We start from the raw sequence: 13,356 nt of genomic DNA, 5'->3' as shown, positions 1-13,356 counted from the left end.
AGGCCTGGTTGCGCAGGGGCGGGCAATCTCCGCTGGGCGGCAGGAGGGGCTGTGGTGCAGCAGCCTGTGTGCGCAGGGGCGGGCAAGCAATGATGGCGTGTGCTGAGGGACTGCAGTGTGTACCGGCACGTGGTTGGCGACACACCGGTGGCTGCAGGTGAGCAGTGAGGCCTGGGACCGCAGTGTCGGCACACTCTCCCTCTCATTCTCTCTCTCTCCCTCTTTCTATCTCTCACCCTCCCTTTCTCTATCCCTCTATCTCCCTCTCTTTCTCTCTCCCTTTCTCTTTTTCTCCCTCTCTCTCTCTTTCTGTCTCCCTTTCTCTCTTTCTCTCTCCCTCTCTCTCTTTCTCTCTCCCTCTCTTTCTCTCTCCCCCTCTCTCTCGCTCTCTCTTTCGCTCTCTCTATCTCTCTGTACTTTGATGGGCGCATGTCACACTTTCTTATCTGTATTTCTGTCTTTCAGGCTGTGACTTAAAGAATGCCGAAAGATGACCCGCCTTCAAGATTGTTGTTTTGTGTTTAATCTGTAATAAAGGTTTTATTTGGATTATATGATATGAATGTATGATTTCCATTTTTCTGGCCACACCTGTGTGTTAGGTGTTGTGATTGTGCGACTTCAGGCGATTTGTTTGGTTCATGGTTTTGTGGAGTTGATGTGCATTCTCTTTGGGCAAAGGGGGAAGCGGGGAGGTGGGTCCTGGGGGTGGTAGCGGTGGGTGTTGTTGCCCTATTGGGGCTCCGGGCAGCATGTTCAGTTGCTCGGGGACATATGTTGTTCTTCATGTTTGGCTCTGGGCTGTGCTCCCTTGGCTGCTGTCGGTTGTTGTCCGACTTTACACCAGGTGTTAAAATCCTGCTGCTAACGCGCCTTATCGCCTGTTTTGGCATCTTATCGCCGATCTGGCTGGTCGTTGAGAATGTTGTGAAGTGGTGTTGTGGTGGCTTTTTGCTCGGGAACGCCTACTCTGCATCTCATTAGCGATAGTTGCCGGGGTCATCATTGGCGATGTTTTTTGAGGATGCTATCGCCGGAAAACTGGTGATATCGGCTGTTTGCACCGGCTTGTGAATGGGGCGATAAATTTATCGCGACTTTAGCTGCGATAAAGTGCCGATAACTCAGTGATAGGTCCTTGAGAATATGCCCCATTGTCTTTTACCCATGTGTTTTTGTTTGGATTGGAGTTGATGCATGTGGTGTGGAGTGGAATTATATGGGTTGTTAGTTATGGAATTGTGTGGTGTGGAATTGTGTAAAGTGTAGTGCATTTGTGTAGTGGAATAATTTGGCATTGTTAATAGAAAGGCGTGAGAGCTTCACAGAATAGACAGAATGGAGGATAGAGAGGGATAGGTAGCTTGTGCACGAAGTGGTGAATGAACTCCATCCAGAGGAGCAGAAAGAGTTTGTGATAAAGAGAGAAAGAATGAGACGGCAGGCCTTAGGCACATATAGAGGGAGTGCCTGTGTACGAGAAGAGGAGGAGAGCGTGGGTTTAACCTGAAGTGAGCCACATGAGAAGCGGGAAGAGGGCATGAGAGAGCGAGAGAAAGGTGTAAGAACAGAGTGCAATATAGAGAGAGGGAAGAGTGGGAGCGGCACCCAGGTGGTTGGTGGAGGTGAGAGGTGGACCAGTGCACAGCACAAGGAGGTATTGGAAGATAAAATATGTGAGCAGGTAGCATAGAGGGGAGACAGACAGTTGAAACATACAGTAAAATAAATTTCAATAATTTATTTCACTACAGCTACCATTATTTTTACGCAATCCCGGTAAAAAAATATATGTTGGTATTATTTGTTTTTTTTTCAGGAGAGGCAACTAAGCCCCCAAGTCTTGTAATGGCAGCCTCAACATTCCTTTTCATGTTGTGGAGACATCTGGTAATATTTTCATGAATTGGAAAGCCTTTAAAATCAGCGGACAAAGTGGCAAATAGTTAGGCACATTTTCTGTATGACAGTATGTCCGAAATGAACAGAATGACTGGCCCAAGGGGAAGTTTGCTATGCATATCAACTAAATCTAACAAGAAAAACTCACTAATGCCTGTGCAATTTACCTACAACCTAGTAATGGATCTTCAGTGAGAGTAATTAACACAAACCAGCTGTTTGACTGCACAACGCTACAAGTCTTTTTGGTCACAAAGCCACAAGTACCTTTACAAAACTATGAACAGCATTAAAAGTGGCGCTTTGTGAGAAGGAAACTGCCAGAGGAAAACGGAACAGGACGGCTTACAAGCCTATGAAGATGTTCCAGTTTTTTCTGATTGATTGAACTCAGTGATATTCTTCTTTACTTTTATTACTACACCATACCGCCTCTTCATAGTTGTTCCCAATAGAGCAGAAGATGTCAAGGTAACGTAGCTGCAGGGAACTGGCAGTATCCCACTTGTGCCAAAATTCCAGCTTTATGAGAAGCTGTTACCGCACACCCAGAGTTGGCGAGACAAGAAGAGAAGTGTAATGGGTTTGTATTTAGAATGTATTTAGAATGATCTTTATTCTGTGTTCTGTATGTCCCGTGCTTGGAGTGTGTGTCCTTGGGAGTTCGATCAACTGCTGTCAGTTCCGATCGAGATCCTGATGGTGTGCCGCTCCTTGCCATGGCTGAAGTTGTATGGAAATAAACGTATCTATTTTTATTAAATACGTCTTCTTCGTGGTACCTGCTCACTTACTACATTTGGCGAGGACCGGGAACCAGCTTCAGCCACATGATACAGTGAAAGAACTCCACGCAGTGGTGTCACCTCGCCAGTTGATGTCTTCCGGCAGTCAGAAGCTTCATACCAACATCCAGGCTTTACTCGTTTCTTTCGATGTCAAGCGGGAACTGGTAGGACTCTTGTTCTCTTCATTTCTATTGATTTTCCAGGATTGCTCGCTGATCTGAAGGTTCGAAGTTAGCGTGCGTAATTGAGTCTCGGTCGCCCGATCCAACTTGCTCACGCTGCGCAGAGACATACGGCGGCCATCTTGGTTAAGGTGGCAATTCAAGGCTGACGGCAGTTCGCAACCAGCTGATCGCGCATTGCGATGATCCGCACACCTTCAAATCATCTTCGTTTTGGCAGACACGCACACCTCTGTTTTTCACAGCATACAGTTTTCAGTCAGCATTATTTCTTCAGCTGCATATCAGCACTTACAGGCAAGCTGTGTGTTTGGTGACAAGCACACCTCTGTCATTCGTACAGTGACACATTCTTGTTAGAATCTTCTAAAATTTACAGCATTTGTTTATTTTAGTTGTGGGGCTGTGGATTTTTACGTTTAACTTAAAGTGTTATTTCTGCCATGGATACTCCACAACAAATTACACAACCTCCACCATTTATCGGGAAACCAGGCAAGCCATGTATGCCCTGGTCAGAGTGGTTTTGTGTATTTGAAAATCACGTAGTGGCTATTGATGCCACAGAGTACTCTCCTGGCAGCGTATTTGCTCTGCTTTTTGGAAGTTTGGGTCAAGCAGTGCAACACATTTTTGTCAGTTTACCTCCAATTCCTTCTCCTCCTGGTCAATCTGGTGACAGACACTGGAATATTTATTTAGAGGCTATCACAAGACTTAAGAAGCAGTTTTCTAAACCACCTAATATAATGCTAGAAAGTCACACATTTTATAAGCGCAAATAGGGTGAAGAGGAAAAAGTGGAAGAATACATATAGTCTCCGAGGGTCCTTGCTACTACTTGTGGATTTGGACCTTTGTTGGACGATTTCATCAGGGACTGATTTGTTTTTAATTGCATTTCACACAAAATTAAAGAAATAATTCTGAGCTGTAAAAATCCTCCTCTCTCTGAAGTAATAGACTTAGCCTTAAGCATTGAGAGGTCTGACATTTCTATGAAGGCAATGCAAACAAGCTCTTCTGTTAAAGTTAACCTGGTTTCCGATCAAGAGGAGGCCCCGGCGGATAGTTTTCTTGCTGTGGGAGTAAAGAATAAGGCAAAAAAAATAGTGGATAAGAAAGGCTAATCTTATTGTTATAGATGTGGTTCGAGATTCCACGTTGGTAATTTTCCAGGCTGTCCAGTGTTAGGTAAACGATGTTCTATTTGTAAAAAAAAACGGGACATTTTCAAAAAGTTTGCAATGGTCAGAGAAAGCCTGTTCAAGTGAACAGTGTGAACGTCGAAATGGATGCGTGTACTGAGTCATTTGTTAATTGAATTTTGACATTGAATGATAAAGATGATCTTTTGGAAGTTAAAGGTCCTTTATGTGACACTTTAATTGATGGAGTGGAAACCAAGGTTATGGCTGACTCTGGTTCTTCAATAACAATTCTTTGTGATTCTTACTTCTATGAAAAATGGGGTTAAAGGGTTACTTTCTCCCATACGGATGTGAACCGGAAGGCATTCGGAGAGAAGGACATTGACATGTTGGGCTTTTTTTATGTCTCATGTTGAAATCTTGGGCCACAATATTTTTACTAAAGTGTACATGGCTGTAAAGGGGAAGAACATTGTGGGCTGGAAAGATCTTACCAGGATGGGTCAGTATTTAGTGCCTGGTGAAGATAATCCAGTTAGAGTCAAGGAAACCTCTGTGTGTAGTGTGGGTGAGTCTGAAGTGGATTTGAAAAGTTTGTTGGATGAATTTAAACCTGTGTTTGATTATCATGTTGGTTACATGAAAGGTTTCGAGCATAAAATTAGGTTATTACCTAACGCACAACCGGAGATACACAAGGTCAGGCTTGTACCCTTAAGTGCGAGAGAGGAGTTAAGATCCTTACTTGAAGATTTATGTTCTCAGGGTATCATTCAACCCACCAAATCGTCACAATGGGTGGCACCCATAGTTGTTGCTCGTAAAAAGACTGGTGAGATTAGGCTTTGTGCGGATTTGAGGGGCCTAAATAAGAAAATTTTGATCGATTGCCATACGCTTCCCAAAATTCACGAACTTCTAACAAATTTGGGGGGAGCTAAATGGTTTTCCCATATTGACCTAAAGTCTGCCTACCATCAGATTCCTCTGAATAGGGAGTCTCAGGAACTGACAACGTTTGTTACACATTTTGGTGCGTATAAGTTCCTAAGGCTTCCCTTCGGCCTAGCATCCGCTGCTAGCATCTTTCAGAGGATAATGGGCACAGTGTTTAAGGGCATGTTAAGTGTGCAAGCCTATATGGACGATATCCTGATTTTTTCTGAAAATTAAATCGAGCATTATGATTTGTTGAAGAAGGTGTTGTCTGCTCTTGGTGAACATGGCATGACTGTAAGAGTGGATAAACTTAAGTTTGGAGTGAGGGAACTGGATTAACTGGGTTATACTGTATCTGACAAAGGTATCAAACCAACATTTTCTGTTATCATGGCCCTTAAAGAGTTCGATCAACTGCTGTAAGTTCCAATCAAGATCCTGATGGTGCGCCGCTCCTTCCCGGGGCTGAAGTTATATGGATATAAACGTATCTACTTTTATGAAATACATCTTCTTTGTGGTACCTGCTTACTTACCACAAGAAGGCGCACTGCACGCTCAGGGGCATGCAGTGAAACTTGTTTTAACCACTCACCTATTCATCCCCTAAACGTGCATTACTGACACTGAACACTGCCGGCTGTGCTGGACATGGAGCTAAAATGACAAGTGCTGAACTGAAAACCAAAGGCAAATCCTGGTTAAAAAAAAAGTTTAGACCCGCCCCGTCTTTCACTGAGCAAGTGAGCCCGGCCATCTACTGCAACTACTGGGGCGAGAGAGCAACAGCATGACTTATAACAATCTGTCTCTTCCTTCATTGATTAGTCTTGTATTGTTCTTCCCTTTTTTTCTTGTTCGGTTACTATGGCACTGGCTTTTTTTTCGCTAATTTTGTTGACTTTTTCTTCCTATTTGGCTCTCATTATCCTTTTGCTCACCTTTACTGCTTAGCTGTTTTCCCTCCTTTCTTGTGTTGTACAGTCTCTTCCTTGCCTTGTGCTAGCTCCCGGAACCCTTCCTCCTGATTAGAGCAGCACACCCTGCAAACAGCGTAACCCTGTCTGTATTCTAGCTAACAATAATGGTTCTCGTTAGATGAAGCTTAGTAGTCATACCTGACAGGAGGCGTGTTGTTAATCGATGTACTCTGGCCTGTGGGATTAGAATACATCTACCTCCCCCCATATGGGGCAGTGACTGGTGAAATAGGCATGAACTGGGTGTGAACTGGGCCAGGGAGTCTGGGCCCAATCTACTGTATACTGTAACCAGCAAACGGTGGAAGGTGTAGGTGAAATATGGACGAATGACTTCGCCAGGCGAGGGCTGGTCGGACATCTCATAGTCAACGTGATTCTAAATATGTGTTTATCTCGGATAATGCTGTACTTTTTAGTTGTATTTTATGTTTTTATATTCGGCATGGAACATGCTAATAAAGCCAAGTAAAAATAAATAAATGGAGAATACATCTACCTAGATACAAGCACAAACCATCGACATTCATGCCAACTGCTGCTTCTGGATGTCTAAAAGGCCTCTTTATAAAGACCGTCACCAAAGTGTATTTCAAAACTCGGGTAGTATGCGTCTGGTCACTGCGTACACCTTGACTTTTAACCAGGTAAATCGTAGAGAGACTGCATTTATTTTGTTCAGTTAAAAGGTTGTAACAGAGCTCTGATCCACAACCCTCTGCCCTAGACACAGACACAACCAATGCCTTGTGCTGATGGCTGTAAATGGCATGTTTTACAGCTGCCCGACCAAACCTCTAGCTATAAGCCAGCTCCCTCCAGGCACATCATCCACTGGTGCTCTGCTATCGGATTCCCTGCTGACAACCAAAGCCCAGAGAATTCATAAAGGGAGAATTCTACCTTGAGACAGCGAGGAGCAGAGATCATTCAGACGAGTGCTTTCCTGTTTACAGTACACGCCCTGGAGTACACGCAGTTTTCGCAGTCCTTAAGAGGTGCGTCTCAGGCATCAGCTGTATCTTAAAATGTGAATCTGTGAGATGCATGTCACAGTGCAAGCTCGTGTTATGGAAATACCTGATTTAATTGTTTTTAAGACAACTACTGGTGTGGTAAACTCCTCTTTCCTTGTAGTGGCGCAATGCATAGCATCACCAGGCACACTGTTCTCACTACTCACTCCGAATGGGTATTTTGTTTTTCTCATTTTGGCAGAAAGATTAGCATAACATCAAGCACCCGCTGCAAACTATTTTAACACTGTGGGGAATGCATCCGTCGCCAGCCTCTAAATGCACACAAAATGAGGTGCAGTCTCCACATATGAGTGAAAGCTTCCCGCCCCAAGAAGAAACAAACCAAGCTGTCGGCATTGCGCAAAGGCAGTCGCTTGTTTATATTTGCATCGCAATGCAAAAATAAACACACAGCCGCCCTTGCCAAAGGCGACTGAAAAAACATAGTGCCTACCGACTAATGAAGGAGACCGTTTAACGCCGCAAGTAAAATATCCAGTCCTGATGGGCGGTCCCAAAAGGAGACAGGGGGCTAACAAGGAGTGACTAAGAAGCCTCATATTGAATCGGAAGCCAGCGTTTACCATGGATGATGACGCCAGCCAATGAAAAAGATGGGCCAGGTTTCCACTCCACTTCTAAAACATAACCTACTACAATATGCCTTGCTAGGCGAGCACCGCGTGCGCGCTGCATCACTAGGCGAGACCTAAAAATAGCACACTTTTGTGTGCGTTTTCTTTTCTTTTTAGCACCACCACCGTCATTTTGTAGGCACATGCATGTTTTGTTCACGCTCCTGCAAAAGGACTTGGGTGGCTGCATCAAAGGCTTTTTTCTCCAAATTTCATCAGGATGCTGTGCAACGTGGCTACAAATAACTGTTGAAGCCAATATGTTACAAAGACAAGACCTACTGGCTTGTTCTTTTGGCTTGGGAAATAAGCAATGGCTAAAATAAATAAAAATGCACCTTTACACAGGAGAGCTACATAAAAGGCATGGGGTGCATGTTGGACGTGCCAGATGGAGAGTATATGGAATCTAAATTTTAAATCCATATGCTAATCGGTTAATAGATGGGAAGTTCCACAACTTACTAGTGGGCTCTGGCAATAGGATTTCATAATACTGTATGAAGAGAAGTTTGATCAAAAGTGTGCTGGCAAATCTCTTGTTCCCTCTGTCTAATCTGGACATATCTAGGAATAAGCAAAAATACTGAGATATTTAGAAGCACTTGCTGGGCATGACGTATGTTGGGAAGCGGACCATTCGGGTAATTTTTAAGCGCAAAATGATTCATTTGAACACGAATGGCAATGTTTCAAATGCAAGTGGCAGTTCCTATAATATGGGTGGTCAACAAGTATTTCAGATAGATTTATTCACCTCAGTGGACCATTCGGGACATTTTTAAACACAAAAATGTAAATCCAAATGCAACTGCAGTGTTTTGAATGCAAGCAACTGGAAATCGAATTGAAATTACATTTTCAAGAAGAATTTGTACCCCAATGAACCACTCAGGTTATTTTTTCAGTGCTAAATGCATTTCACATAATTATGCCTAATTTTGTGTAATTTTCCAGTAATTTCATCCAATTACGTTACCCGAAATGATGCGAGTTACGCCTTAATCCCTGTACTTTGATTTGGGGAAATGTTTGCCCCAATTTGTTCTCCCAAAAACTGTTACTAAATAAATATGTTTTTTTTAAGTTTTAGAAAGACTTTATTGATCATAGTTATATGAAATATAACATATTAAACATTCTGTAATGAACAACAGAATGATGCTTTACCATACAATATAGTGTAAAACAGAACATCATATCTAGAATAATACATGTAGACCTATGAATGATGTTATGTTATTTTATGTAAATTAATTTCTTAAGCACATGTATAGCCAAAGGTTTCTTGGCACTAGCTCAACTGAAACCTAATAACTTCCAGTCCATGAACAAATTAATGTTTAAAGCGAAAAGTTTTAAGCGTTTTCCTGAAGAGGAGTAGATTGTTATGGCTTTTAGAGAGATTCGCCATTACACGTTTTGGAGACACTGTTGACAAAACTGATTCCTTAAGGCTAATTTAAATCTTGAGATAGAGAAATTTTTTGTAGTCGAGGATCTTAGGGTTCTCTGAGGGGAGTGTCGCTTGAATTTTGTCTTCAGGTAGTCCAGTCTTTTACCATCTAAAGACTAAAATGTGAAGCAAAGATCTTTAAAGATGAGTCTTTGTCTGACTGGCAGTCACTGCTGCTGTCTAAGTGATGATGAGAAAGGTTGGAGTTTTGGAATGCGCAATAGCAGTCGTGCAGCAGCGTTTTGGAAACTTTTCAGTTTATTCATATGCTGTTGTTCCCAGAGACGTTTTAAGGCATGGGCAAAGTGGGCTCTGGCCCCGGGCCCCAGCCTTTCAGAGGGCCCCTGATACAGCCAGCTCTGGTCTACAGAGAGTCTTGTCTTGATAACCTTAAATATTTTTTAAACAGCTTGTTTTAAATACTGTTTTCCTTTAATTTATTTTTAATGTGGGTGATGTGTGAAAGTATGTTACAGGCATTTTGCAAAAATAAATTGTGTTTATGTTTTATGCAACATCCATAAAGGTTTCTTTGAGATTAAAAAAGGACCTCCCATATGAGAAATAGGAGGGTGTCACATACATTATTTGCAGTAATATTAGTGAACTGCTGTTGTGATACAATATTGAAAGCACATGACACTATCCCTGAATATCAGATGTAAACTTGGACCTGTGTGTCTGTCAGTGACCTGGCCAAAGAGGGCAAGACAGAGTTGAAATGTAATCATAAATTCAAAGCTGTTCGGAAGAGGGGCCCCCAAATACATTTGGCCCAGGGCCCCCCAAATCCTTAAGACGTCCCTGGTTGTTCCCTATTCGTGTAAAGAGCATTACAGTAGTCAATTTTTGAAAGGACCATGGATGTCAGATGATTTAAAAGGCATAACTTCTTCAAAGTCCTCACAATATAGAAGAAAGATGATGTAACTGCATTGACCTCGGTTCAGAAGGTGAGTTTATCATCCAAAAGCACTCCTCCTAGGTTGCAAACATTTCTTACAGAAGTGGGAAGAGATCCTAGCTCAGATGGCCACAAAGAAGGAGACCAGAGTTATGAGTTTCCAAATAGAATGACCTCTGTCTTTGCAGAGTTGAGTTTCAGGCCTTTATTAGCTATCCACTCATTGACTGCTCACAAGCTGTTATGGAATTTCATTCAAAACAGTGTCAAAAGGAATTGATGCAAAATCCATGTATGATCAATAAGGAATTAAGAATGAGAAAGTATTAAGAAAAGAGAAGAGAAGAGAAGAAAACGAAAGAGAACAAGGTCTGAATAGTGGGTAATTAATCAAAAAGTTAGAACGTAAATGAAAAGTGAAGCATATGTAATAATAAACATGGGACATCCTATATAAAACCACAATCTTTGAGAATCATCATGTCATAAAGTATATCTATATATGTATATTATCTACTGGCGGTCGGCAGTAGATAGTTATAGTTAGGACCGTGTTTCCATAGGAAATCCGCAACATTCTATTTGGAATAACTTTGGAGCCGATTGACGAATCCTCGCGAAATTTTGTAATATGTGACGTCATGAGCAGTGGATTGCGGGCGCGCGAGTTATAGTTATCTGAACTAACTATAACGGGGGAATTTTGCTTTACATTCATCACATGGCCAGCACGTGGAAGGTATGTCGGCAGTTATTTGAGACAAAATTTGAGGAGTTAAAATAAGTCTATTATATACAAAAAACAAGGACTGGGTAGTGTTTGATGCTCTTAAAGATTTTCAAATCTTGAGCAAAATTGTATTCCACAGATTAACAGACCAGTTAACATTGACATCTTCTTCCCACTTCAGTTCCACATGTGATTTTTCCCTCTCGGTATCAGAAGAGCTAATAATTTTATATAGTGTAAATGCTGATGGTCTTGAAACAAGAGTATCCAAAAGGTGATTATCAGATATTGTGACTGCATTAGTGATTCGAAGTTTTGCATATTTAACAGATACTCCTCCTTGCCGTGGTGTCTCCTTCTTGCCGCCGTCCTCCTCCTTGCGTTGCCAGTTGCAATCCCCTACGCTTTACGTCTTGCGTGGACTGCACATGCGCAGGTCACACAAGAAGATAAATGTAGGGGGTGCGACCGGCAGCGTGAGGAGGAGGACGGCGGCAAGGAGGAGACACCAGTGCGAGGAGGAGGGCGGCCCGCAGACCCCAGTGAGAAGGTACTTTTTTTTCCCCCTTTTGTTGGGCCGTGGTGCAGGGACTGAGGGGCGTACTCCACTCTGCCACGGAGCGGAGTACGCTGCCCGGATTACTCAAGAGTGAATTTTTCACATTCAGGGGGTGGAAAAATGCTCTTACAATTTTTGTTTGAGTTAGACATATCATCAGATGGTTTTGAAGGACTATTGTGTTCCAAATCTGTAACAATAGCTACTAATCCTATTTGACTGTCCATTGTGTACAGCAGTGCTAATGAGTGAGGCATCCATTAGCACTGATACAGCAGTTGTCACCAGTATAAGCACACTTCGAGTTTTATTCTTTTGCAAAAATATCCACTTGTTCAGAGTTTCTGCCACTGCAAAGATTAAGCGTAGGTTTAGCATACAAGAGGACAATCTAGCAACACTGCATAGGCCTGGTCCCTAAGAAATGCAGTGTATAACAACTAATGGAGCACTATTGAAAAGAAATGACAGCGGCCTCCTTTTCTAAAGAAATTCACAAAAGCGGTGGTTGTGTTATGTGGTGCTACTTATATGGTGTCTACTAAAGCATAATTTGAACATATTTCTGTGAACCACACTTATGGAAAAGTAAGAAAACCACAGAATACATGTCTTAGAAATTGTATTACTGATTGACTGGAGTATGAGCCCTAGTAGAGCAGCAACTACAATCCTAGACAGTGTGGGAGGCAGGCAAACCTTAAATTAACCTTGCTCACCCTCTGGAAACTTGGCACAAAGCAGCCAGTCAGGCTAAACCTAGAGGCAATGTGTAAAGTAGTTGTCCAATACTTCAAACGTTAAAAACAGGGAAAACACCACACACCACCACCAGTTTACTTCTAAATGCAATTCACCAATGTTCAGGCAGAGATGTATCTCTTTAAATAAAAGAAAAAATCAAGAGTACTGCAAAATTAAGTCGCATTGACTCATAGCAAAATCTTTGTCAGTCGAGCTCATAAACATTTGTAAAGAGCAAGTTATACCTTTGCATGTACTTACTTTTTATCTATTTACATATAGTCTTGTTTAACTTGGATATGTTGTATTTGTGTATTATGTTTGTATGTATGTCATATGTACGTCACATCCTTCTCCAGGTAAGATCCTCATACTCTCTCTAACTGTAGACACTCTTGGGGGCATATTATCAAGGACGGCGTTAAAATTATCACTGCTTTAGAGGCAGGAAACTGCCGCTAAAGCGGCGATATTGGGATTGATAATATGCCGCAGAGAATTCCAATAGAAGCCCTGGTTCACACCAGAACCTGGGCTTCTATTGGAATTCTCTACGGCATATTATCAAGCCCATTATTGCCGCTTTCAGCTGCAGTTTTCTGCCGCTAAAGCGGCGATAATTTTAACGCCATCCTTGATAATATGCCCCTTGGTTTGTCAGAAGTTCAGTCCATGTCTCTCTAAATTAGCTCTGGTAATGCTAAATTGTATAGTGTTTTTCGCTATTCTCCATTGTATAACATTGATTTTAGTGGGAGAGCAAAGTTCACAGGCATTTGCAATAAACCTGCATTAAAATAGTAATACCATTCTCTCCACTTTCTCTGTAGCATTTATTTTCATTGTTTCTTCTTGTCACTGTAAAAAACACCTACATAACTACATTGTTTTTTTATTCTTACATAGTCGGTGAAGGACTTTACATTCATTGCTCTTTTGCCTGTATTGCCCCCTGAGTTGAATCAATGCAACCACCTCCTCCTGCACCTTCCTCATAGAAAGTCTTGTGCTCAGCCCACAATGTTAAATGATGATACTTAAAGCTTGCCCATGGACTGTCCCGTAGTCTGCTTCGTAGATACATTTCCACACCTAGTCACCTTTCTAATATACACCTCCAATAGATACTTTGGGGCATATTATTAAGAAACGGTGTTAAGACTATCGCCGCTTTAGCGGAGAAAAATGCCGCTAAAGCGGCGATAATGGGCTTGATAATATGCCCTTGAGAATTCCCATAGAAGCCCATGTTCTGGTGTCAACATGGGCTTCTATTGGAATTCTCTGCGGCATATTATCAAGCCCGTTATCGCCGCTTTAGCGGCAGTTTTCTGCCGCTAAAGCGGCAATAATTTTAACACCGTGCT

At 42.1% G+C, this 13,356-nt stretch overlaps 1 protein-coding gene across 1 annotated transcript in view; it reads left to right on the top strand.

The window, feature by feature from the left end:
* Positions 1 to 13,356, top strand: part of CCBE1 (collagen and calcium binding EGF domains 1) — an 873,157-nt gene that overhangs the window by 841,087 nt on the left and 18,714 nt on the right. The gene's annotated exons all lie outside the window — the stretch shown is intronic.

This window comes from Triturus cristatus, chromosome 2_1 (assembly GCF_964204655.1).
Source record: "Triturus cristatus chromosome 2_1, aTriCri1.1, whole genome shotgun sequence".
NCBI lineage: Eukaryota > Metazoa > Chordata > Amphibia > Caudata > Salamandridae > Triturus > Triturus cristatus.
This window is presented reverse-complemented; position numbering and strand designations above follow the sequence as displayed.